This window comes from Gorilla gorilla, chromosome 12 (assembly GCF_029281585.2).
Source record: "Gorilla gorilla gorilla isolate KB3781 chromosome 12, NHGRI_mGorGor1-v2.1_pri, whole genome shotgun sequence".
NCBI classification, from domain to species: Eukaryota; Metazoa; Chordata; class Mammalia; order Primates; family Hominidae; genus Gorilla; species Gorilla gorilla.
In genome coordinates, this window is record NC_073236.2 from 120866285 (window position 1) to 120892176 (window position 25892).

Sequence of the window (25892 nt, forward strand, 5' to 3'; positions counted from 1 at the left end):
AGACAAAAAATATTACGTGTACCTAGGACAACCATGCCTTAAAAGAGATGTTTTCCCAATGTATGCAATAAATATGTTCCATATTACAGTATTCATACCTAAGTTTATATCTCTAAATGAAAAACAGAAATATATATATTTTTTCAGTTGCAGGTGGCTTAAAGATATACTTATTTAAAGGATTTCAAACTGACCACTCACAGACTAAATACTGTTTGGCCTATACAAACTTTTAAAAATAGGAAAATGTACAAAAAGCCTGCACATTAACCCTTTATAATACAAGTTGAATTTTTTTTTTAAAAGAGATATTGCTTACAGCAAAATTTACACTAAGAAATTTGGTGGCGTGGCATGGGTTAGGAGACTTGTCCTTGCTGTCTGAACATACTATTTAATCTCTCTGTTACTCAGCTTTCTTATCGGTAAAATGAGTTGGTTAAACAAGATCAAGCGGTGCCAGCCCAAAAGCCTTCAAGGAGCAGGCAAGTGACATGAGAGAGTGAATAGATCAGGTGCAACACAAAAGTGAGTAATGGAACTACAACAGTTCGAGCTGCACAAGCTGCTTCAAGGAGGCACCAGCCTGTTATTGTCATGGGGAGAAATGGGCACAGTGTTGCCAGATCTTTTGACTTTTCAAAAGTTGATATCTGTTTATTATAAAGAATTTGCTGCTCAAGTAATTACAGAGGCTAAGTCCCATGATCTGCTGCCTGCAAGCTGGAAACAGGGAGTTGGTGCTGTTGTTCTGAGAACTGGAGGGTCAATGGCACAATTTCTAGTTGAGGGCAGAGGAGTGATGTCTCAGCACAAGCTGTCAGGCAGAGAGAGAATAAATTCTCCCTTCCTCCACCTTTTTGTTCTATTCAGGCCCTCACTGGATTGGATGAAGCTCACTCACATTGGGCAGGGTCACCTGCTTCACCTAGTCCACCAATTTAAATTTTGATATAATCTGGAAACACTCTCAAAGACACACACAGAAATAATGTTTAATCTGGGAACCCTGTTTCCCAGTTCAGTGGAAACCATCACAATACATTTGCTTTTATAAATAATGAGTTATCCAAGTGGGCCTGATATAATCATGTGAGTCCTTAACAGCAGAGAGCTTTTTCCAGCTGGAGGCTGAAAGAGAAGTTGGAGGGATTTGAAGTGTGAGTCCTGAATAAACCCTGGCTGCTACAAAGATGGAGGGCCCTATAGAAAGCATGAAGGGGAATATGCGCAGCCTAGAGGAGCAGAGAGAACCCCTGACTGGCAGCCAGCAAGGAAATGGGGACCTTATTCCAACAACCAGTAATCTAAGGTAACTAATTTGGCAACAACCTGGGTGAGTTTGGGAGTAATTTCTTCCCCAGAGTCCCTAGATGAGATCCCTGCCTGGCCAGCAAGACCCACTTTCTCCCGTGAGACCCTAAGCAGAGAACCAAGTTACAATGTACTAGGACTCCGACTTACAGACACTGTGAGATAACAAATTTGTTATTTAAGCTTGTAAGTTTATGGTAATTTGTTACACAACAACAGACAACTAATATTCCCTGCTGTTGTGCTTCTTTGGTGCCTCTGCCCTCCTCCAAGCACTGAGGGCAGGCAAAACTGCCAAGTAATCTATTAAAGTATTCTAATTTAGAATTGCAATATTGCTTTACTTGAAGAGAATGGAGAAGAGTCTATCACAGAGTTTTCCATAATCAGTTACAAGTACCTGAACTCCCTAAATCAGCAAATTATGCCCTAAACTCACTCAATGACACAATAGGTTGTTGGGTTGATGGATAAATTCTGAAAATTTGATTCAAACTCACACCTTCCTGAGTTAAATTGTCCATTTCTTTTCTCTTAGGGTATCTTCAAAACAGCTTATTGAGATAAGCAAGGCAGGAGTTTATTACCCCAATATTAAAGATGAGGAAACTGAGGTCCTGAGGGAACCTGGAGGCTCTCCCACAGTCGATCACTGAGAGTCTGACACAAGCTGCACTCAAAAATGCTGCTATGAAAGGTTACGAGTGTCAGTTACATGCATTTTACAATTTGTTATGGATGTTTTTGTACATGTTAATTTGTTTCATTATCAGGTATTATTATTAAGATAATTTCTATTTGGAAGTAAGGAAGCAATGTTAGAGAGTTTATATAATTTATCCAAAATCACAGCAGCTAGTAACTATGAGAGCTCACCTTAAAAAGCTGTCCAATGCCTAGCCTTCCCTTTACCTGAAATAGCGAAAGACCTATTAGGGTGTTAGATCAAGCCCCACATAATTTTTATCCTTCTTGAGTTAAGTTGGCCAGGCAGGCAAATCAAGACAGCTTAATTCTGTTTGATGGTAGGTTTCCTTCCCACTTTACCATGTCTGATATTAAAAGCTTTGCTTATGATTTTCACTGTGGCAAAGACCAAGGTATTCTCACATCTGTCCTATGTATATGTTTCAATGGTTGAACAGGCATGGGCCAATATTTGCTCATAGAATATCAACTCTACATGTACTTAGTGTGTCAAAAGACAGTTCTTTCAAAATTTTTAGGGTTAGGGAAGATAAAAGAAATGGGGGAAGTCTTGACAGATGATAGGAGAGGTGGGGGAGGGAGAGAGTGGGATGATGCTTCCAGGAATATGGAGAAACTTGGAGAAATGCCCAGAATTGGGAGTGGGAGCTAGGGAATGAGACCCAGAGAAAATAAGGGAGGTGATACAGACAGACTCAAAGTGTAAGGAGGCCTTGAATGTCAGGGCAGGAAGTTGGAAATTGATGATGGAGGGACAGAGGAGAGAGAGACATGTAGGGAAGTGGGGAGTAGTGTTGTCACGGGAGCCCTGGGGGCCTGTCATGGGCATTGGGAGTCTGAGCAGGCTTGCAGGGGAAAGGAGAATTGGAAATTCTCCCGTGCCTCACAGATATATAAATAAAGCACAATAAGGACTATAATGAGGAAATAAATGTCATAAAAATGTTTGATAGCAGATGGAACATACAAACACAAAAAGATGCCAATAGCTTCCAGCCAAGAGAAATAAGGGAAGAAGCTCGGTCTAGGTGACCCCGAAGCTCTGTTTTAGCTTGCATATTCTGTAATTTCTATGCTTTGATTTATTGAATTTCACTAGTGTTTGCCAGCTACTGCCTATGTAGAAAGCACTATGCTGCACAGTACAGAGTGAGGAGTGAGAGGAAATGTGAGGGTGAATATAATCTAGTTCCCTGCTTGGAAGAAGATTTCTGTATATTGGGGGAGAAGACCCTGCAAACTGTATCACATTCCAGAGTGAGCAAGTGCCCTAAGAGGATTATACATATAACGGAAACCTCAACGGGAGGATGGATGGACTTCAAGTCATCTATGAAGGTGATGGTTTTAGACATAGGCAAACCCTATGTCTAGTAGTTTCCTACTAGACAAAGGAAAACCCATATCTAAAGGGGTAAGAAAAATGCTCTGGGTATAATAATTATGGTAAGCAGAATTCCAATCTGATCCCCAGTGAATCCCATCCTTGTATAAGCCCCTCCTCTTGACTGCAGATGGAACTCTAGGCTTGCTGTGTCAGAGGTGGTGGATGTCATTCCTGTAATTACGTTATGTTATATGGCAAAGGCGTGGCAATATTCACTCCTGTGTTTGTTTCTTTATATAAGACTCCATCTCAGCACAGTGGAGAGAGATTTCCTGCCACCTTTGAAGAAATCAGTTGCCATTTGTGAGAATTCCACGTGGCAAGGAAGTATGGGACCCTTTAGGAGTCAAGAGCATTCCCCAGCTGAAGACAACACAAAATAAAGACCTCAATCTTACAACTCCAAGGAACTACATGCTGTTAGATTGGTGCAAAAGTTATTGTGGTTTTGTCGTGAAAAGTATGGCAAAAACCGCAATTACTCTTTTTTTTTTTTTTTTTTTTTTTTTTGAGACAGAGTCTTGCTCTGTCGCCCAGGCTGGAGTGCAGTGGCGTGATCTCAGCTCACTGCAAGCTCCATCTCCCAGGTTCACACCATTCTTCTGCCTCAGCCTCCCGAGTAGCTGGGACTACAGGAGTCCGCCACCATGCCCGGCTAATTTTTTTGTGTTTTTAGTAGAGACAGCGTTTCACCATGTTAGCCAGGATAGTCTCAATCTCCTGACCTCGTGATCCGCCCGCCTCGGCCTCCCAAAGTGCTGGGATTACAGGCGTGAGCCACCCAAACTGCAATTACTTTTGCACCAACCTAATAATACCAACAAGCAGATGAGCTTGGAAAACACCGCTGAACTCCAGAAAGGAAAGTAGCTCAGGGCATACCTAGAGTGTAGTCTTGCAAGACCCTGAGCAGAGGATCCAGCTAACACATGCCTGGACTGTAGACCAGTGGACAGTGGGATAGTAAAGGGTTGTTTCTCAAGCCACCAAATTTGTGGTAATTTGTTGCACAGCAATAGAAATATAATACTATAAGCTATCTGGTTAAGTTTGAGCTCTGAGTACATATTGGGGCTTGGTGGGATGGAAGGCTAAAAAGATTGGGAAGAGACAATTTAGTCTAGTCCAGATTAGAATCTATGCACTGAATGTAGTCTTATTCAAATTAGAACTAAATGAAATTCAGTTTCATTTAGAAACTGAATGTTGGGAATGTTGGGAAACACCATGTGGACTACCATGTTCTGTGGTAATGGTCGTGGCATAGTTTGGGCAGTAAGAGGGAGACTGAATATTCACAAGCTGGTAGGAGTTGTCCCCATACTATCTTTCTGGCACTTGCCTGGCTTGTGCAAGTTTACAGCCATTGCCAGGATTTTCTATGGGGCTCCTCCACTTTCTTTGAAGCTGTTAAAGTCTCATAGCACAAGGTAGTGGAGAAGCACAAGGCAGGAATGAATTATGGCTAGACAGAAGTACCACAGAATTCTGGAAGTTTGAGGTGGGTAGAAGCCTAAAAGGCATGTCTCCTGTTTCTCTCTATGATGCATGGCCCTTCTCTATAAAGTTTCTGATACATGTATATCCTCCCAAATTACTAACCGACGGCTCACTGCTGTGGAAAGACCGGATTGTTAAAGCACGTCAATCATGAGAAGCTTTATTAATCTGAGCTGTAATTTAATGAAATGGCAATTGTCAGAGGTGAGAGGTGCCTTTAAGATTATCAATTTAAAAGAGGAGAAAACAAGACCCATGTAGGAGAAGGGAATTATACACAGTCCCATAGTCACTCGATAACAGGGTCAGGTAAAACCAGCACCCCTTCTACCAGCAGCCCCTCATGTATGGAACTGACAAATCAAGGAGGAAGGATTTATTTAAACATTCTATTAGATAAAAATATGGCTGACTTTGCCTTTTGAAATTTATATCCAAACCCAACGATTATCCAAGCATTGCCGTGGCTTACTAGAGAGAGCACTGTCAAGTTTGTTATGAGTACATATATCTTTCTGCCATCTGTTATTCTTGACTATTTCTACTTCCCTTTTTTTGTTTAGTATATATTTACTGCATAAATGTGCATCTTTTCTTTTAGAAAAGCAAGGCTAGCAGTAGGTTCATGTTTACTTCTAGGGTTGTCCTCTTAATATTAGGGGGTGACTGACATCCCTTCTTATCTATGAGACATGCTTTTCTCTCTCTGGGCACAGCCCCCATTGGCTTCCTCTAAATTTCAAGTAGATGCTGAAAATAAAAATCTGCCAAGCACTTCAATTATAATTGCTCTCCGGAACCAGAGCAGCAGAATTGCACCCCTAGAATGACACATGAATTTTGGAATGACAGTTGAGGAAATGATACAGCTCAGAATCACCCAACATAGGCACTCTTAACCACAAAGCAAGTTCTGTCTTTTATTTCCTCTGAAATTCTCCCATAGGGAAGACAGAGAGGAAGGAACAGGAAAGAGAAAAAGAGGAAAAAGGAGCATGGGAGGAAGGAAAATTGAGGAAGAGAGACACAGTACAGTATTGAAATAAGAGAAAAGAAAGGGAACATATAATGTTAGATTTTTTTTCCCTGACTCAAAACATTAAAAGCAATTTATCAAGCTGTGTGTGCACCCAGACATATTTCCCTTGATTGGAATGCTGTGTCTACTTCAGTCTCACAACCAGCCACCCATTAAACACAGATTGATATCCTGGAAATTTGGGTGGAGGTTAGTGACTATCTTAAAATGAAGTGAAATTCCTGTAGCCAGGATGGCTGAGTGAAGCCCCTTGCATCCTACTGTAGGGTCTGTCCAAGGCTTCATCTGATAGGAAATGACAAATAGCCACTCTCCAATAGCAGAATTGCCCCCCTGAGAAGCATTCCTGGGAAAGAGCATAAAACCACAATCAAATGACCATGCTGCTTCCCATATTAAGTAAGTACACAGTGAGTGGTTCATGTGTGGGCTTTGGACAGAAGTCTAAATCTCCAGACAGACACTTGGACGGCTGTTGTTCCTAATGACTCCACTGGCCTTGACATGTGAGCAAGCAGGAGATGTACCCATTAGAGGCAAATTTTTACTAGAGTGGCCATTCCAGGGATTATTAGGAACTTATAAAGAATGTAATTACCACTTAAGCTGTATTCAGTTGAATATATTTTAACTATAATTGAAAACAAATGAATGCTTAACTGTATGGTTGGTTAGACCTCCATAACCACTGTTATCTTATTATTTACATTAATTAAAACAACATGCACTGGGATTTATTTGCAAGTGTGCAGTTACAATTCAATAAAGGCTTAAAACAGATTTCTTTATTTAGCGTTTGCTCTTGCAGCATTGGCTCAGTGTTGGCCAGTATGATTTTTGCCACAAACTCTTCTGATCCACTGAAATGAGAAAAGAGAGATGTGTATTTCTTTTCATTAAAATAAAATGAATCCTTTCAAAAAAGCATTTAACTCATCAAGTTCTTTCTTTTCTTTAGTGTAACAGGAAGGCTATGAATGTTTGTGGCCACCTGACCACTTTAATCTTGATGATTTTCAAAAGAAATCAGCTTTCAGCTTTTGTTGATCATTACAAGTATTTGGGGCTTTGAACTACTGAGAGTATTGTATCTGTTTTGACGCAAATGCAATCATCAAGAATCTCCTAGTATTTTTTTGCCTCATATTTGATGTTTTTTCCCAACATACTAGGAAAAAGTAATTTTAGGGGAGTTTTCTGTAATTATTTAACTTGCCTTCCGAGGAAACCTCTAAGAGCCTATATTGGAAATACTGGAGCTGACTCTAACTCCCTCGTTCAATGCAATATTGGGACATGACTTTGTGTCCCTGGACTTTAATTTTGCAATCTGTAAAAATGGGGATAAAAACTTGGTCTTATCTACCTAGCAGGGCTATGTTGAGACTGCAGAAGATAGCACTGGAAGGGTGTTGAAATCTATCATGAATATCCCAGAGGTCAGGATCATGACCCATGGTCATCGCAGACCCATGAAGTTGGTCTTCATTGAAGGGAGCAAGAGTCTGACACTTAGTAAATGCTCAATTAATATTTCTTGAATGGTTTTATGGTATGCATCTTTACTGGTTATCAAGATACATTTAGGACAGGCAGAAATGAACCTCAACCTCAGCTGTGAGTTTGAAAGAGGAGTGCATGTGTTTGCCACAGTGAGCTACAGGAATGCCTCCTGAAGAGCATTCTGCAAGTGTCTTTTCCACTTGTCCTTCCACTAGTTTTCCTTGGTCTTGTTGTCACAGCTAGCTAACTAATTCTTTGGAAGCATTGCCCTTTTTCATTTTGCTTGTGGTCGTCAACCTTATTGTCAGTTTAAGGGACATCTTTGCTTAGCTAAACACAAACATCCATACATTCTTACATCTTCCAGCGACCATACGATGTGGCAGTGAGAGATGTGAACCTGAGGGCAGTGCCTGGAAGAAGAAGAAGATGTGCCACAGAGAGGACAGGAGCTCAGGATTTGAAATTCTTTAAAAGACTTTGTCATAAGATCCTGACAGAGATGGGGCAAAAGGGTATTTAATTTCAAGGAACCAAATTCTAGGAAATCAAAACCAGTTACAGATGAAGTTCTGGTAAATTATCCTTTATAAAACAACTACCAAATGGACATGGCAGACAAGATTTCATCAAACCTGATCCTTGTGTACTTTCCCACCTTGGTCAGTCATCACTCTCACCACCTCTTTACTCATGAGACACATATAATCTACATGTGAACAGGCAGCAATGTCCCTTTCTCTGAACATATGTCATATTTTTATTCTTCTGTACCTTTGTACCTACTGTTATCTCTGCCTGGAATACCTAATTCCTGTCTCCCTTGGAAGCTCAGAGTTTTATGATGGTATAATTTCATGTCTGCCTCCTCCACAACCCATGAGCCTCTTGAGGGCAGAATCTCATCTCAATCATTTTTACACTTTTGAATCTCAGTCAGGTGCTGGCAGGGAGTGTTTATTTACTGAAGGCATATATGTCATTGGTGTCTGATACAACTTTCTGTGAAGATGTGAATGTTCTAGATGTATGCTGTCTGTTCCAACAGCCACCAGCCCTATGTGACTATTGAGCACTTGAAGTGTGGCTAGTGCAACTGAGGAGCTAAAGTTTTAATTTTAATAAATTTAAATAGTCACATGTGACTAGTGGCTGCTGCACTGGACAGCACAGCTATAGATAATGATAAAAGAATGGCCAAAAGAGATTCTAAGAAATGCTGCTGACATTCTATGACAAGGGGACTTGGCATAAACCCAAATGAGTGAGACCAGAGATGAGAAAGGGCATCCTACTCAACCCCCCACATTTCTCCCTCACGCGATACTGATCATGTAGTTCTGCAGCTGGCTTGGAAGCCAGAAGATGCCGGTATGCATAGCTGTGCTTTCTGTCCTTGACTTGACTCCACTCCTGAATGGTCAACACACTGTGTTTGGTTGGTGCCTGTAAAAAGAATCCTTTCCATAAAGTATGAAGAGGGCTTTGGAAAGGGAATCAAATTCAGTGGCAAGGGAGGGAATGAACTTAGAGTCCACTGAAGGAGCCCTTGTAATGCAAGGCAGTGCTGTAAGACCCTTCTCAGAGTGGAATTGCCTTGTCTTTGGCACACCATTCCTGAAAGGCCGGGAAGGGCCCAGCTCAGACAGAGAGACAGAGAATGTCTGGGTTGGGAAAGAGAAAGAGCACTGCAGGGTCACCAGTTGGAACAGACTGAAACCAAACCCAGCTGGAGGTCAGGCGACATGCTTTCCAGATGTCTCCCAGGGACTGACTCCCATTACTTTCTGCAAAAGAGGTGCTTGAAATAAAAGTGAAATCACCACAGCTCCATAGTCATGTCCTTGACTCCCTAACACTGCCCCGTCCTTGCTGGGGAGCATTTAAATGTTCATCACCTCGAGGGTTTCTGATCGTGGCTTCAGAAGATCCATGAGTCCCCAGAATGGTAGGTCAATTTTGTGTATATAAGTATGTTCCAGAAAAATGACTCAAAGCATTTGTAAAAAGTTCAAGATTTATAAATCAAAAGATTTAGAACTGCTGTTCTATTTTACATCCCACCTGCCCTGTCTCATATGAAGAACCAAAGGCTAAGAGAGCAAAAATGACATTTCCCAGCCCATGCACTGAGTCAGTGGCAGAACAAGAATGGAAGAGGAGAGACCAAAGGATAGATCTCATAGCTCCTCATCAGAGATCCCATCCTCTCTTCCCCAGCAATCATCAGCACTTTTGGAAGTAGTTGGTCTACCTAATATGCACCCATCATTTCAACGTCAGCCTTGATTTCTCCAGCCTTCATAATATATCGTGAGAAACTTAGTTGTGCTTGGGTGAAGTCCAGAGTGAAAGTCAGGTCTTCATGATTCCCAGTGGTCTCTGGGAACTGCAGAATTAACACAAATAATCTGTTCATTCTCAAAGCAACCAAATATTATCTGTAGTCTGAATAAATTACATTTTCCACATACAAATGAGTGCCTTAAAATGAATGCAGATGCTATTGAGATAAAACAAAATGCGAATTTATCTAAAGTTAATTTATTTCAAACAAAGCACTAAAAGTTAAATGACCATGATTGGGGCTACAAGCTTTGAAGTATTTTGATACCATAAAGGAATCCTCACACTCACAAAAGTATGAACCATTAAAGTACGTCTACTACATTTTCCTGATTTGGCAATGAATAAATAAAGTAAGTTCAAGTTTATTTCTCTATAACTAGTGTTTCAAATGTTTTTTCTATTCATTAAATCAAAAAAAGCTGTTGACATATCTCAAGTGACGGTGCCATATCTCATAATCAGGGTCCCTAATGCTGCCAGGCATTCTCCATTTCATGGAGGCTGCTGCCACTTAGAAGAAGCACACAGGTTTCTGATTTTTAGGAATAGGATGTAGGTACCCCTAGGTATCATTCCTAGGGATATTGGCCGTATCTGTGTGTAGATGGGTTGAGATTATAATATCTTTTTCAAAACTGAGGACAAGTGGTACAGCTATGGATTGTAATGGGAAGGTGGCTCTGGGGTTGACTGGATCCCATTCTGCCAACTGCATGACGGGCAGACTGTCTCATCCTAGGTCCTAGAAGGAAACAAATGGCCAGTGCAATCTTCCTGTTTCCTTATAATAAAGACACCATTTATTATGCTCTCTGCTTTGTTTATTCTCACCGAGATTTTTTCATAAATAAAAACAAACTTGTGGATTATACAGTTATGAATATGTAAAACATACTTGTTGGGACCCTCCAGTTGACTCACATCATTGTTTTCGCCCAAAAGTCCTTAATTAAATTCTAGGTCAAATAAACCCAAGGGAATAAGACCACACATAGTACTTTAAACTCTGTTTTAGAAGATGATGGATTATGCCCTCACAGTAGCAGGTTCTTAAAGACATTTCAACTCAGGGTTGTTTGTTTAGACATCTAGAGACAGGCACCCCATTCTGCAACTAGAGCACAGAGGACCTCCTTCTGCCTGAGTTTTCGGAAGTGGACAGACAAGTGGCCCTGGTCCTGCTATAGGAGGCACACATGACATCTCCCCAAGAAGGCCATGGGGTTGCTTGCCAAAAGGAAGTGAACACCAGCAGGGACTGCAGGAGCAGCAGGAATTCCGTTATAAGGAAGCAGGCTCACTAGGAAAACACATGCAGGTCTTGCTGAGTTTATTTATAGAACCAAGTGGCTCACATGCACCAGACCTACTTCTTGCCCAACGTTGGCAGACATGACTCTCTAGTGTTTTACGTCCTCCAGAGTTAGCACAGGCTTTGGTGCTCTATGTCCTTTTTTCCAGCCAATAGCCACCATCTTGTAATGTCACCATTCCTTCCACTTAATGCTGTTTTCTCTACTATGATGCCACTACTCCTGTATCTCATGATGATTCCTTCAGTCATCCATTCCTCATCATAATGGATTTTCAGACTTTTTTCTCCAGAAAGTAGTTTTGACAGTGATCTGTGGGGCATAATCATGAATAGTTTGATTGCTAATGAGAAGGCCAAGAATATTATGTCATCAAGGTGAGTGAAGATGATGGGAGATGAAAAAGGGAACTCTATATCAGCCTACTTTAATGGACCAAATATCTATATGTGTTTTGGGAGTTGAGTTCCAGGTGTAAGAAGTTACCAGGGCCATATATGATTAGAGTTGGAAATAAGTTCTTCAAAAAGCACTTCACATCATGGGCTTTTCTGCTAATTTGTCTTGCTTTTTTCAACTACTAATCAAAGCCAGTAGGGATAGATAACTACTGATTCCATCCCTATCCAAAGCAGGATTTCATAATACCTGATTATAAATATACCCTGTACTTGATATACTCTTGGGATTTTTGCATTCCCAGAAATAGAGGAAAGAAGCTTACAATATCTACCCAATTTACAAAGAAAGAGACTAGTTTTGGGGGTTTAGAATGATATGGTTTGGACCAAAAGATATGATTGGTAAGTGTCATAAAAGCCATGTAAATCTGGAAGATGGTACTTTTACAGATGCCCGAAATAGTCCCAGCCCAGCAAACCCGGTTGATAACGAGTATCTTTTGTCAACAGAGGAGGCCTCCTGGAACTAATTCATAAAAAATAATTCACAGTGGACCAGATGCTTTCAACCACAGGATGTTGAGGATTTTTCACTATAGGTTGAACTTTTAGAAATAACATTTGTCAATGTTGTTTTTATAAGATGATTGATTATTTTAGTTAGCAAGTATTTAATGAACACCTACACTAGGTGGATCAGTAACACAAACATGAAAACAGACTTAGTTTTGGGTATAAGGCCCACCCAGATTCAAATGGCTTCTAGGGAGCAAACTTGGTCATTGGTTGAAAGTTAATCCAACACAAAAATATCTTTCCGAACAAAATTTCTGTAAATACGAAGAAAATATAAACCCAGAATTATAGCAATGGAAACACAAATTTCAGTTTCTACAAAAATAGTTTTTTAAAGATCATAGAAGATGAGAAAATAAAAAAAATACTGGCATATTGGAATTGTATGGCTAGTTTTTCTCATTTTATATTTAAAGAATCTTAGGCTCAGATAGAGAAGGGATTTTTCTGAAGTAACAGAGTAAAAAATTGAGTAAAATTCCAACTTTTAAACTCCAAGTCTAGCATGTTGCTCCTTTCTCTCCTAATCTTCATTCTTTTCCTATTGCCTTCCTGAGCTACTGGTAACAGTTTTGAGTTTCTTTGTACTGAGGCACTGACGAGGCCAGGAGAAAGTGCACAGGCAGTTATCATTTGCCTGCACATGAGCAACTAGGCTTTTTATTCCCTCAGTTGAAAATGCAGTCTGTTTTTTGGTTGGGTGACATAGCAATTAAAAAATTCTATATGACTAAACATTCTGGTCACCTCTACAGAGGATTATATTTCCCACATGTACTTTTCCACAGAAGCCATCACAGAGCTGTGGTGTGATTCTTTCTTCCCTTCCCTCCAGGTGTCTGTGTCTTTCTCACACATTGTGAGGAACAGGACAGTCCCTCTGATGTGCTGGTACCTGGCCTCCATGCAGATCATGAGGGGAGAGAAGCAGGCTGCTTCGGGGAATCCTGCCATAGAGGCTGGGTGGGAGAGAACAGGAGCTCAGATGTGAAGAACAGGGACAAGGGAGCAAGGTATAGCAGCGCCAGCATTTTCAGAGTCAAGGCAAGAAACTGTGAGAAGCCCGTCTTAGAAACCCTCTTCTCTGAGCTATCCCAGTAATGCAATTTTATTATACTATTGTGCCCTAAGATAACATTCTTCTACCAGGAAGAGGGAGATTGACTATTTTATCAGTCATTAATTTTGGTAAGTATGTTTGAGTCTTATTCATATAATAAAAACTAGATGGAAAAACAGCTGGCAAATTGTATGTGTGTATGTGTGTATATGATTTATCATATATATCACACGTATGATATATATGTGATATATATTATATGTATGTATTATATATACCAGCAGATTTATATATGCTTATTGGTTCTGCTCGGCTTTCTGTTCCCACATGAGTGTGGAATTTATGTTGGGTTCTACAAAAGAGAAACCTCCCCACTCAAAGCTTTTGCTCATTCTGGGATGCAAGAGAATTATAAACTACCAATGCAAGGCAAGGTTGGACAAATGGGCAAATGAAGAGTGCTGATAGAGACAGATCCTTGGGAGACTTTGCTATTGATGATTCCTGGACTGAGAGTCCCACCAGGGAACTTTTGCAGTGGCTGGTTTCAAACACCTCTGGTAGCTCCCACAATGACATGCACCTCTGTACTCTCACCCTGATCTCAGCATTGAGGCCTGAAAATACTTGCATTTTCTTTTCCTTAAGAACAAAGATAATCAGTCCTGTTTTTATTCACATGTTTCTTCTTATTTTATCCCTTGCCAGGACCCCCTGAGGCAGATCCTAGGTAATTCTGGCAGTTGCAGGCTACCTCAGAATAGGGCTGTTTTTTGTTTGCTGTCTGGGTCAGGTTCCGACCAACTTTATGGAGGACCTTTATATTCTCATCCTGGGTTATCATGGAGTTCACAAAGGAGGAATACCTGGTGTTCTAACAAAGTTATTCAGGAAAAGAAAGAACAGCACTGGTATTCATTTGCCAGATATATATTTATTAAAATAGGGCTTAGTGTTGGAAACAGAAAGAAATAGATAATCCCTGCTGTGGAGAGGCCCACATTGTGGTGGGAAAGCAGACATGGCAACAGGCAATCACAAAATGGTGTGCTGCTAGCAGACAGGTATGCATGCAGTATGATAGTAGCATAGAGAATAAAATCATCTCCCATGTAAGAAGGAGTCATAAAAGAGGTGAGAACTGAGTTGAGCTATAAGGAATAATCTAGGGTTCACCAATCTAGGAAAGGGTAAAAAAATAAACAGACAAAAGACACAGCATATGCAATACTGCAGAATACGTATTATAGTTAATCTATTACTCGAACTCAAGTGGGATAAGGTGTAGTTTATATTTCCCTCTGAAGCCATTGCATTTTCCTTTCACCTGTTGGATTTATTGTTTGTTTTGAGAAACAAATAAATAGATAAGGAGGAAAGAATTAAGGGCAGAGCGGGATAGGGAGATAAATAAGAATAAAAGCAAATTTGCTAGACCCTTGCTTACATTATTACCACACGAAAAGACAGATGGGAAAAATCTCCTTCAAAGTCACTGATTCATTTGTGCCAACCCCTAGTAACACCTAGCAACTTCCTATTATTGAAATTGTGAAACTAAGCCTGGAATGGAACATTCTGTATCAGCCTTAGTCATTGATCCCATTGATTCAGCATGGTGCTTCATGGAATCCAAGAGATTGCCTAGAGCAGAATTCATTCTCTCTGTTTCCTCCAAAGTGCCAGCAAAGCATCTTCAAGTGGAGCCAGCTAATCTGAACAGCATTTGAGCATGCGGTGCTCCCATGAGTTACAAGTACGTGAATTACAGGCAAGATGTGCACACAGGGATAGACACTACTGACTCCAGGAGGCCCCCAAGGGAGGAAGACTTCTTGGTCCACCAAGTTTGGTAATACACCTGGATCCTTCAGCAATGGTATACAAAAGAACTCTCCCTGAAGCATAGGATCCTGAATGCAACGTTATTTATGGAAAGTGAGGCAGTACAACGAAGAACCTGGCCTCTTCCTTTCTCCTGGGCTCTGAGTACCTCCCTTGGGAAGGCTGTCCAATCATGGCAGTCAGAGGTTATGTGCAAGTGTTGTTTGAGGGGAGCAGCAAAGAGCCGACTGCAGGTGTGGGCATGCCCCCTCCTCCATCCTAGGCCTTCTGGAGAAGACTGCGCTTTCTGAGAAAGGCCTAATGAAAAGGATCAAGCTCACACAGAGGCCCTGCTGTGCAGGAAGATTGCTTCCAAGAAGCGATTCATTTTTAGTTTAACAACTGTGCGTTTGGTCCCCACACAATTTATCTTCATGCAAAATCACATACCTGTGTGCCAGATGTGCACAGCTGTATATGAGCAACTGCTGATCTATCTGTATCACATGCCAAGTGCCTGTTTCTTTAAATTAGGGTGGGTTGGGATTTGGGCCATGTGAAAATTTCATTTTGAAACCAGAAACCAAGCAAGCCCTGACTGTGGAGGGGCGGGGGCGGGGGGCGGGCGTTGAGCATAGCATGATGATGAACCAAGGTTGACTTAGTCTTTTCCAGGACCCCCCAGAAACTCCCCCTTTCACGACCCCTAAAATTCAGCTGCATTCTAGGTCTGGAGAGGTTAGGCTATCTGGAGACTTAGTTCTGCCAAAGTGTGCGGCCCTTGTAAATGCCTGTGGTGAAACTGCAAAACCTCTGCCCAGCCCTCAGGAGCTCTTGAAGCAAAATAGAACTTGACATTTTTAGATGGTGTTTGAGTTTTTACCCTCTGGATTCAGAAGAAGCAAGACCACAGTACACGAAATGAAGGCTACTACCCCAGTAGCGGGGCATTGCAATCCACCCAAGAGCAGGAAACTGAAGTGATGAGGGGACCGTTCCTCTGGAAACCCACAGCTTTGCGTGCACTGAGGGATCCACAACAGAACACGTGGACGTTTCCCCTCTGGTCTTGCCTATTTGTGCTTTCATAGCCAAAGAAAGTCAATAGGAAAAGGAGACTCATCCATCATTTTGTCAGTTTATGACTTATTTTTGAGTATCCACTAATGCTAGGTGTCCAGGTAGATATCAACAGGAGGTAAAGGAGTATAGCGCTTGACCCATAATAAATATTCAATATATGTTATTTGCTGATAAGGTGATTGCAGATGTACTATTTTTTTTTTTAATTTTTGAGGACCTACCAGATGTCAGATACTATGCATAAAATCCCCTGTTAATTCTTACAACGCAACAAAGCAGGCAATATTACTCCTATTTTGCCAGTAGGAAAACTGAGGCTCAGAGAAGTTACAAAACTTAATTTAAAAAGTCATGTATCTCATACATGGTGGAGTTAGGCTTAAGATTTAGCTGTGTTTGATTTCAAATTCTGTCTTCGTTCCACCATGCTGCTGTTGTTTCTTCTCTAGCAGTTCTCAGAGCCTCAAGAGAAGGCTTTTCCCTCTGCATTTGCTCCTTCTGGCCTGGAGACCTGCCCCTTTAATAGGTAACCTGGATGAAAGACCCCAGAGCGACCTCCCCACAGTTACACCTCCTAGTTCCTTTCTGGTTCTCACATGGGCAGGCACTGATAAATCAGCTCACGGTACACAGGCTCAGTTTGAATTTCAACAAAATTTTCTAAAAACAGTAACCAGATGCAATTCAAATCACATTTTGTCCACATAAGGAATCCATTCCAAGAAAAGTCAGAGGATGCGTCTCAGTCAGATGAGTGGCTTCTAATCTTCCCTGGCCTTGTTTTAGAACTCCAAGAAGAAATAATATCCAGATTAATTTTAGAGTTCAGTCATTGAATTTGGTCTCAGGAAAATTGCATATATAATTTAGTCTTATAACGATAACCCCGAGATCAAAGATCACTCAAGGGTAGTGATCCCTCTAGACACCTGTCACACTCAAAACGATTTCCTCTTTTCAGTTTAAAGAACTATTTCAGACTTTGTTTTCTCACAGGCTACTTTGAAGAAACAGGCCACCATCCTGGGAGTAAAACAGAGTTCTTCACGAATTACATCATTTATTTTTCAACAAATATTAATTTAATTTGGTTTAGTTTAATAAGAGCGCATGATCACAGATTTGATAACCAAATGGATTCCTTGACATAAACTTCAGTCCTGGTTTAGCTCTCTTCCAGGAAGAAAAACAAAGTCTCTCAAAGGTAATTGGTATATCACTCTTCCAAAGTGGAAAAAAAAAGAAAGGGTAGGCTTTCAATTTTCTTAAACATAAAACTCAAAATCCACATATAATAATAAACAAATGGTTTAAGGCATTTTATGTCATAAATGTCCTGCCATTATTTAGTTATGAATTTTCAGGTTCAGGAATTATGCTAAAACCCAAGAGTCATTATGGAATGTCTGTATATTTGATTTCCAAAGCTCCAGATAGGTTTTAATGTGTTCAATATTATACCACTGTACTCCCCAAACTATTTCTGTATCCTCAGAGACATGTCCTAATAGCAGGCCTCTGTGTCTTCTGCTTAGTGAAAAGTGTGAATAATAGCTCCAAAAAGAATATATATGTAATATATAGTATTTTTTTTTTTTTACTTTAACATATGTTCCCACATAGCCAAATGATTCAACTCAGTACAGTTAACAACTTAGAAAGGGATTCATTGAATCTTCCAGGTCTCTTCATGGCCAGAGTTGCTTTGTAAGGAGACCCTAAATGTGGAATAATCAACATGTTAAAGTAATCTAGATGTTTATGATTTGATAACTCTTTAGTGCATTGTTTAACAACATGTTTTCAATTTACTTTCCTTCAAATAGCTCCAAATAACCCCGTGATTTTGGATGATTGATTATGGGAATGCTGCTTTCACTGTATATCCAAGGTAATTTTAAAATTACATCTTCTTTTCATTGTTAAGGGGTAAAATCATTTGCAGGTCTTGACATGATTTATCAGAGATAGAGGGACAAAGGGTCAGTCCTGGTCTCACTCTATTAGGACATTATTATGTGATCCCAGAAGGAAAGCACGCAGCTCTGTGGAAGCTGGGTTCTAGTTCCAACATGTCAATAATCAGTTCTGTGGCCCTAGAAAAGTCATCAACTTCCCCGGCCTCACTTTCCTTCCATTTGGAAACCAACAAAACAATTCAAATCAACACTTCTTCCCTAGAGATTGTGATTCATTGTAAGTGGAGATGGGCCCAGAAATCTGTATTTTCTGCTTAAGAACCTGTTGTTTATAACCAGATCATTTGGAAAATACTAGATTAAATAGCTTCTAAGTCCAAGTCTAAAATTGTACAACTCTAGAACCAAGATTTTCTGTTCTCCAGACATTTTTTCTTTCAATATAACTATTCAATTTTGTAAAATTATTTATCCATCTTAATGACAATCTTACTTCACAGTGACTGATGCCTGTTTCTCTCAGACACTGTGCTCATGCTTGTATGGAAATAACCTGTTTAATCCTACTAAGAACTTCACACTCTCAGTATGTTAGTATGATTATTAATCCTAGACGCTGCAACAGACAAACTCCCCAATCTCAGGGGCTTAACAAAGTAAAGATGTATTTCCTGCATATGTAAAATCCTCCTTCACCTTGTAACTATACTGTCTCAAACACATGTTCTTTATGGGAAGAGAAAGATGGGGACGCTCTGAATGATACCTATCTTGACACTTCTGTTCACAGTTCATTGGTTAAAATATCATATAACCTGATGTAATTGAAAGGCAGGGAAATATAAAGGAACATATACACATCCGGTAAGCAAAATCATCCACAGTAGAGAAGCTAGATTTCACAGTTTAAGAAACTGCAGCTCAGGAAGGCCAATTAAGAGTAGGGTGGGACTGGCCGGGAGCGGTGGCTCACACCTGTAATCCCAGCACTTTGGGAGGCCGAGGCAGGCGGATCAGGAGGTCAGGAGATCAAGACCAACCTGGCTAACACAGTGAAACCCCGTCTCTACTAAAAATAGAAAAAATTAGCTGGGCATGGTGGCAGGCACCTGTAGTCCCAGCTACTTAGGAGACTGAGGCAGAAGAATGGCATGAACCCAGGAGGCGGAGCTTGCAGTGAGCCAAGATTGTGCCACTGCACTCCAGCCTGGGTGACAGAGTGAGACTCAGTCTCAAAAAAAAAAAAAAAAAGAGTAGGGTGGGACCATACTTGAATGTCACCTGGCATTTCATACAAAAAAAGAACGCAGAGTTTCCAAGAATAGAATGTATATTTTTCCTTAGAGAGAAGATTTATTTTTCAAATACCTAACTAGAGAAATGATATTGTTAAAGTTGTCCTTGCTACTGTGTCTTTGCATGCTAAAATCAAAAGACATCTTTCTCCTTCAAGCAGGCAGATATTCCTAATAAGGGGCCATGGGGTCTAAGGAGATTGACTTTGCTGTGGTCTACTGTGAGTGTGACTCACCCATGACAATGAAATAGGGATCTCCAGATGTCAAAAATAATTCTTTCACCTTAGCTTTCTCAAACGGTTCTCATCACAGATCATTTCTTCACAACTGAACCTGTGAAATAACAGCTTTGCCCATTCAGAGCACACCTGTCATAAATAGATACTGTTTTCTTTCTGTCAATATTTTGATGCTGAGAAACCTCTCAATAATTCAATGATGAATTTTAAGGATGTGGAGGGACCCCAAGATCTGTGGCAACAGAATTCGGGATGATAGGTCTTGTGTTGGAGGAGCCTCTAGTCTGCAGCAAAATAAAAAAAATCACAACAACAAAGAAACGGGGTGCTGCCATCGTCCGTGTACGTCTGAATTAATGAGGCCTAGAGGAGGAAACAGGTACTTCCGCTGGCTTGAGGAGTCAGGAAGGGCAGGGGAGAGAGAGGATGATGATTGATACAGGTCTGCATGGATGAGGCGCCATCGGTCAGATATATGGAGTGGGGCAGGAGTTGGAATGCATTCCAGGGGAGGGGAGAACTTGAGCAGGAACGTTTAGGTAGCAGAGAGTCTTAGCATTTGGGAGAATGCAGTGGGCAGGTGATGGCTAGAAATATGGCTTGAGCTAAAAGTTCAAAAATCTAAATGTCGTACAAAGGAGTTTGGTCTCTACCCTATGTGCATTGGAGGCATCTGAGGTTTTTAACCAGGGGATAAAATATGTGCTGTGGAAAGATCGTTTGTGTGTTCTGGAGAGATGGAATGCTGCACTTGCACAGCATCTCTGGATAAATCTAAACAACAGTGTAACACTGACAGATAGTTAACTGTGCCCCAATATCTATCTTATTCTACTTATATATAATAATAGACATTTAAGCCAGGCATATGACTATTCAGAAGGAAGATGAATTTCTCAGGTTTCCTTACAGTTGGTATGGCCATGAAACTAAGTTCCAGCCAATGAGACTTCAGCTTAAAGATTGTGGCTGCTCCTGGATCTTTTTCTTAAAAGACCTCTGGCACACAGGGAGGCATCTCTTGTCTTCTTGCTGCTACTTAGAATGCAAATGAGAGGTCTACCCATTTGGGCCACTTTTTGACAAGGCCAAGTTGAATTGAAAAGGCCAATTGATTTCTTCTACATTGAATTGCTTTCCCACTTTTGTTAAAAGTCAGTTGGGCTTATATGTGGGGGTCTATTTTTGAGTTTTCTATTCTGTTCCATTGATCAATGTGTCTATCTCTCTGCAAAGAACACATTGTGTTAAACACGGTGATTATATAGTCTGCTTTTATGTCAGGTAAAGTAATTCCTCCCAACTTATTATTCTATCTCAAAACTCATGATCCATTTGAAGAAACACATTTTAGTTCATAACCTAAAATACACATACATGTGTATGCACATATACGTGAAACATGTGTGATGAAAAACTTACATTGATTATTTGTGATATGGCCTAATTTTTTTCTAACTATACTATTGTATTCTATTTCATTCTATTTTTTCATTCAAACATACTGGTCATGATACACTAAAATGACTTCATTATCATCTAATGGATCTCTTGATCCGCAGTTTAAAAAGCACTCCACTGGAATGAGAGGGTAGTGCATATTGACCATAAATCCACCATATCCCCCATAGATGAAACCTATAGTGAAAGCCTCATTGGAGGTGGAACAAACAATGAAGTTGTCCCGCTGCACATCAGGTTTCTTTCCACTTGGGAGAAGGGCTTGTAGGGGACATAAAGCCCATTTTTTGAGGATGTTCTCACCAGGAAAAAAATCTCCAGTCTCTAAATATGGGATTGGTTTTCTTTAAAAATAAAAAAAATGCTCAATAAGAAACTTAAAAACTGTAAAATGATATTCATTTTCATGCTAATCAGCAGACCAATTTTTCTTTACATATTGTCTTTTATCCTTATACTATACTGCTCTGAGTTATACGTTATAATTTCAATTTTCCATATGATGAAAATATAGATGCATAGAAGTTTAGTGATTTGCCCAGATTTGCACATCTGATAGGCAGCACAGGTCAGACTCAAATATGTGCCATGACCCCGAATCTCATGAATGAAAGTAAACTGAGACCCTCCATGTGGTCAAAAGTCAGGAGCCGGTAAAGGAGGGAGATGGACTCTTCCAGAGGGTTTGTAAGATTGTTCTGAAGATGACATAATAACTGCTGACATGGACCATGAAGCTGAGGGTGACACCCTGAGCTGCTTTCTTTTGGGTCTCCGAGAAAGCCTTCATGGAGTGGAGCCACCACACTAGCCCAGGACAGCTACAGCTGTTCTTCAACATGAGCAGAAAGAGAAATTTTTATCAGGTTTAAGCCACTGTTATTTTGGGTTTATGTTATTCACAGTTGAATCTAATCCTAACTGATACAACCACTATCCTGCAAAAACGGTGGCAAAAAATATATATCACATATCCATCACATAAATCCACTTTTATAAGGAAATGAAGTCAAATTATTACCCCCAATAAAAAGGTGTTTCGCAACATGACCCAGGAACGTAGAAGTAACATTTGTTCACTATTTCTCCCCGTCTCACAGCTCTCCTGGCCTCAGCGGATAAGTATATGAGAGCACAGTTTTCCTGGTGTCAGGATATGAAGATCCAGGGAACAAAGAACCTCAAAGAACAACACCTGGATTGTCAAGGTTTGGCCAGCAGTGCACTTTCTCCAACCTTACAGTCATACGCAAGGTGAAAAACTCTCTTGTTTTCTCTTTTCCTAAGTTTTCTAAAAGAAGAAAGAAAAGGGACAAAGACAGATAAGTGGAATTTAAGAAAAATGAAATATAAACAAACTACACTTTTCCCTGAACAGAAAAGCTCAATTAAGCAAAGACAGAGAGAGGAGACATGTAGGATGCTAATTTGAACCATAGCCCCATGTCTAATGCTTTTAGCCAAGGAAAGAAGAGAAAAGCAAAAAAGAAATCTGAGTCAGAGGGAAGATGTCATGGTGAGTTTCAATGGGAAGAATTCCTTATTAATTCTAAAGAACACGATGCAACATGGATTTAATTATACAAGTCAACCCACCCACATTCCTCCGCTGCCTTTCACACACATGGGCTTCTGAGGATGATGAAAGGTGGGTGGGGAGAAAGGGAAAAGGAAGCAGAGCACAGGATGGCTAGGGCCACTGAGAAGACAGCTCTACCCTAGAGCTCTGTGGCTGTGGCTTCACCCTTTCTAAACATGAGCGCCGCGTTGCCCAACTCCAGTTGCTGGAATAGCACCTGACCATGGCCTAGCAAATTCATTCACCTTGGGTCCGGGACACTTCTATGTTGTTCTATTTACTGTGAGGGGAATTTCTTAAGCTTTGAGAAATGGAGAGGAGGATAGATAGGAGCTTAAAAAAAATCTCTCAGCTGCTTTTAATTTCCTATGGGAAACACAATGCAATCTCACCAAGTTTTTCACTAAGAGCAAGTCTCCATTAAAACTCCAAAGAGTTTAAATGTATTAGAAATTTGAAACACTGCTCAGGTTTTCCTAAAGTTTCCTTGGGACTTTTAACCTATACTCTCATCAATACCCCAATCTCTGCACCAGCAAAATCATTAAAAATGTCCCATAACCAAGACCCCATTGTTTCTTCCTGCTTTTTCTTTCACTTTCAGACAATACCTGTGAGAGTCCTAGCTGAGAGAGGCCCACTGACCGTTCTATGCTTTAGCTAACTATCTCTGGACAGTTTTAGACTTTTAAACTGAGGACATCCCACTTGGAGAGAAAGCCATGATGGAACTATGAAGTCACAGGGCATCAGCATGAGGGTTCAGTTGCCGATAACAAAACAAACAAACACCCACTCTAGCTGTCTCAAGCAAAAGGAATGTGATGCAGGGAACTGTGTGCTTAGAAAACCTTTGAAAGGCTTTAGGCAGACTTCCATGAAAGACTCTCAGAACAGCACCACCAAACTGGTCTGTCAAAGTAGCTACTTCATCTCAACCAATTTTTGAAAGGTGATTTTCAAAAATTTTTCAATGACTCATTTTTAAAAACTAAAATTATTTTGAGATAATTTTAGATTTTCATGCAAGTAAGTATTTAAGAAATAATATGGATTGCTGGCAAGATGGCCGAATAGGAACAGGTCCACTCTGCACCCCCCAGTGAGATCAACACAGAAGGCAGATGATTTCTGCATTTCCAACTGAGGTAACCAGTTCATCTCATTGGGACTGGTTGGACAGTGGGTGTAGCCCATGGAGGGTGAGCTAAAGCAGGGTGGGGTGTTGCCTTACCTCGGAAGCACAAGGGGTTGGGGATTTCTCTCCCTTACCCAAGGGAAGCTGTGAGGGACTGTGCCTGAGGAATGGAGCACTCTGGCCCAGATACTGCACTTTTCCCACAGTCTTCGCAACCCGCAGACCAGGAGATTCCCTCTGGTGTCTACACCACCAGAGCCCTGGGTTTCAAGCACAAAACTGGGCAACTGTTCTGGGCAGACACTGAACTAGCTGCAGGAGGTTTTTCTTCCCCCCCCCCCCCCCCCCCCCCGCCCATACCCCAGTGGTGCCTGGAATGTCAGAAAGACAGAATAGTTCACTCCCCTGGAAAGGGGGCTGAAGCCAGGGAGCCAAGTGGTCTGGTTTGGCAGGTCCCACCCCCACAGAGCCCAGCAAACTAAGATCCACTGACTTGAAATTCTCGTAGCCAGCACAACAGTCTGAGCTCGACCTGGGACACTCCAGCTTGGGGTGGGGAGGGGTGTCCGCCATTGCTGAGGCTTGAGTAGGTGGTTTTACTCTCATAGTGTAAACAAAGACAACTGGAAGTTTGAACTGGGCAGAGCCCACTGCAGCTCAGCAAGGCCACTGCGGCCAGACTGCCTCTCTGGGCAGGGCATCTCTGAAAAAACGGCAGCATCCCCAGACAGGGACTTATAGATAAAACCCCCATCTCCCTGGGACAGAGCTCCTGGGAGAAGGGGCAGCTGTGGGTGCAGCTTCAGCAGACTTAAATGTTTCTGCCTGCTGGCTCTGAAGAGAGCATGGATCTCCCAGCACCGCTTTTGAGCTCTGCTAAGGGTCAGACTGCCTCCTCAAGTGGGTCCCTGACCCCCGTGTATCCTATCTGGGGGACAACTCCCAGTAGGGGCTGACAGACACCTCATACAGGAGAGCTCTGGCTGACATCTGGCAGGTGCCCCTCTGGGACAAAGCTTTCAGAGGAAAGAACAGGCAACAATCTTTGCTATTCTGCAGCCTCTGCTTGTGACACCCAGGCAAACAGGGTCTGGAGTGGACCTCCAGAAAACTGCAGCAGACTTGCAGGAGAGGTGCCTGACTGTTAGAGACCCCATACAAAGGTCGCCAACATCAAAGACCAAAGGTAGATAAATCCACGAAGATGGGGAGAAACCAGCACCAAAAGGCTGAAAATTCCAAAAACCAGCTTCTCCTCCAAAGGATCACAACTCCTCGCCAGCAAGGGAACAAAACTGGACAGAGAATGAGTTTGACGAGTTGACAGAAGTAGGTTTCAGAAGGTGGGTAATAACAAACTCTTCCGAGTTAAAGGAGCATGTTCTAACCCAATGCAAGGAAGCTAAGAACCCTGAAAAAAGGTCAGATGAATTGCTAAGCAGAATAACCAGTTTAGAGAAGAACATAAATGACCTGATGGAGCTGAAAAACAAAGCACAAGAACTTCATGAAGCATTCACAAGTATCAATAGCTAAATCGATCAGGCAGAAGAAAGGATAACAGAGATTGAAGAACAACTTAATGAAATAAAGCAAGAAGACAAGATTAGAGAAAAAAGAATGAAAAGGAATGAACAAAGGCTCCAAGAAATATGGGACTATGTGAAAAGACCAAATCTACTTTTGATTGGTGTACCTGAAAGTGACAGGGAGAATGGAACCAGGTTGGAAAACACTCTTCATGATATTATCCAGGAAAACTTCCCCAACCCAGCAGGATAGGCCAACATTCAAATTCAGGAAATACAGAGAACATTACAAAGATACTCCTCGATAAGAGCAACCCCAAGACACATAATTGTCAGATTCACCAAGGTTGAAATGAAGGAAAAAAATGTTAAGGGCAGCCAGAGAGAAACGTCGGATTACTCACAAAGGGAAGCCCATCAGACTGACAGCGGATCTCTCAGCAGAAACCCTACAAGCCAGAAGAGAGTGGGGGCCAATATTCAACATTCTTAAAGAAAAGAATTTTCAAACCAGAATTTCATATCCAGCCAAACTAAGCTTCATAAGTGAAAGAGAAATAAAATCCTTTATAGACAAGCAAATGCTGAGAGATGTTTGTCACTACAAGGCCTGCCTTACAAGAGCTCCTGAAGGAAGCACTAAACATAGAAAGGAACAACCGATACCAACCA

At 41.1% G+C, this 25892-nt stretch overlaps 1 long non-coding RNA gene across 1 annotated transcript in view; it reads left to right on the plus strand.

Annotated features, from left to right (window-relative positions):
* The window catches only part of LOC129531789 (uncharacterized), a 282788-nt gene extending 258747 nt beyond the window's left edge, over positions 1-24041 (plus strand). Inside the window, exons 6-7 of the long non-coding RNA XR_008677198.2 lie at positions 17884-17948; positions 22075-24041. This is a non-coding gene — a long non-coding RNA (uncharacterized lncRNA). The remainder of the gene's footprint in view (positions 1-17883; positions 17949-22074) is intronic.
* The last annotated feature ends 1851 nt before the right edge of the window (positions 24042-25892 follow it).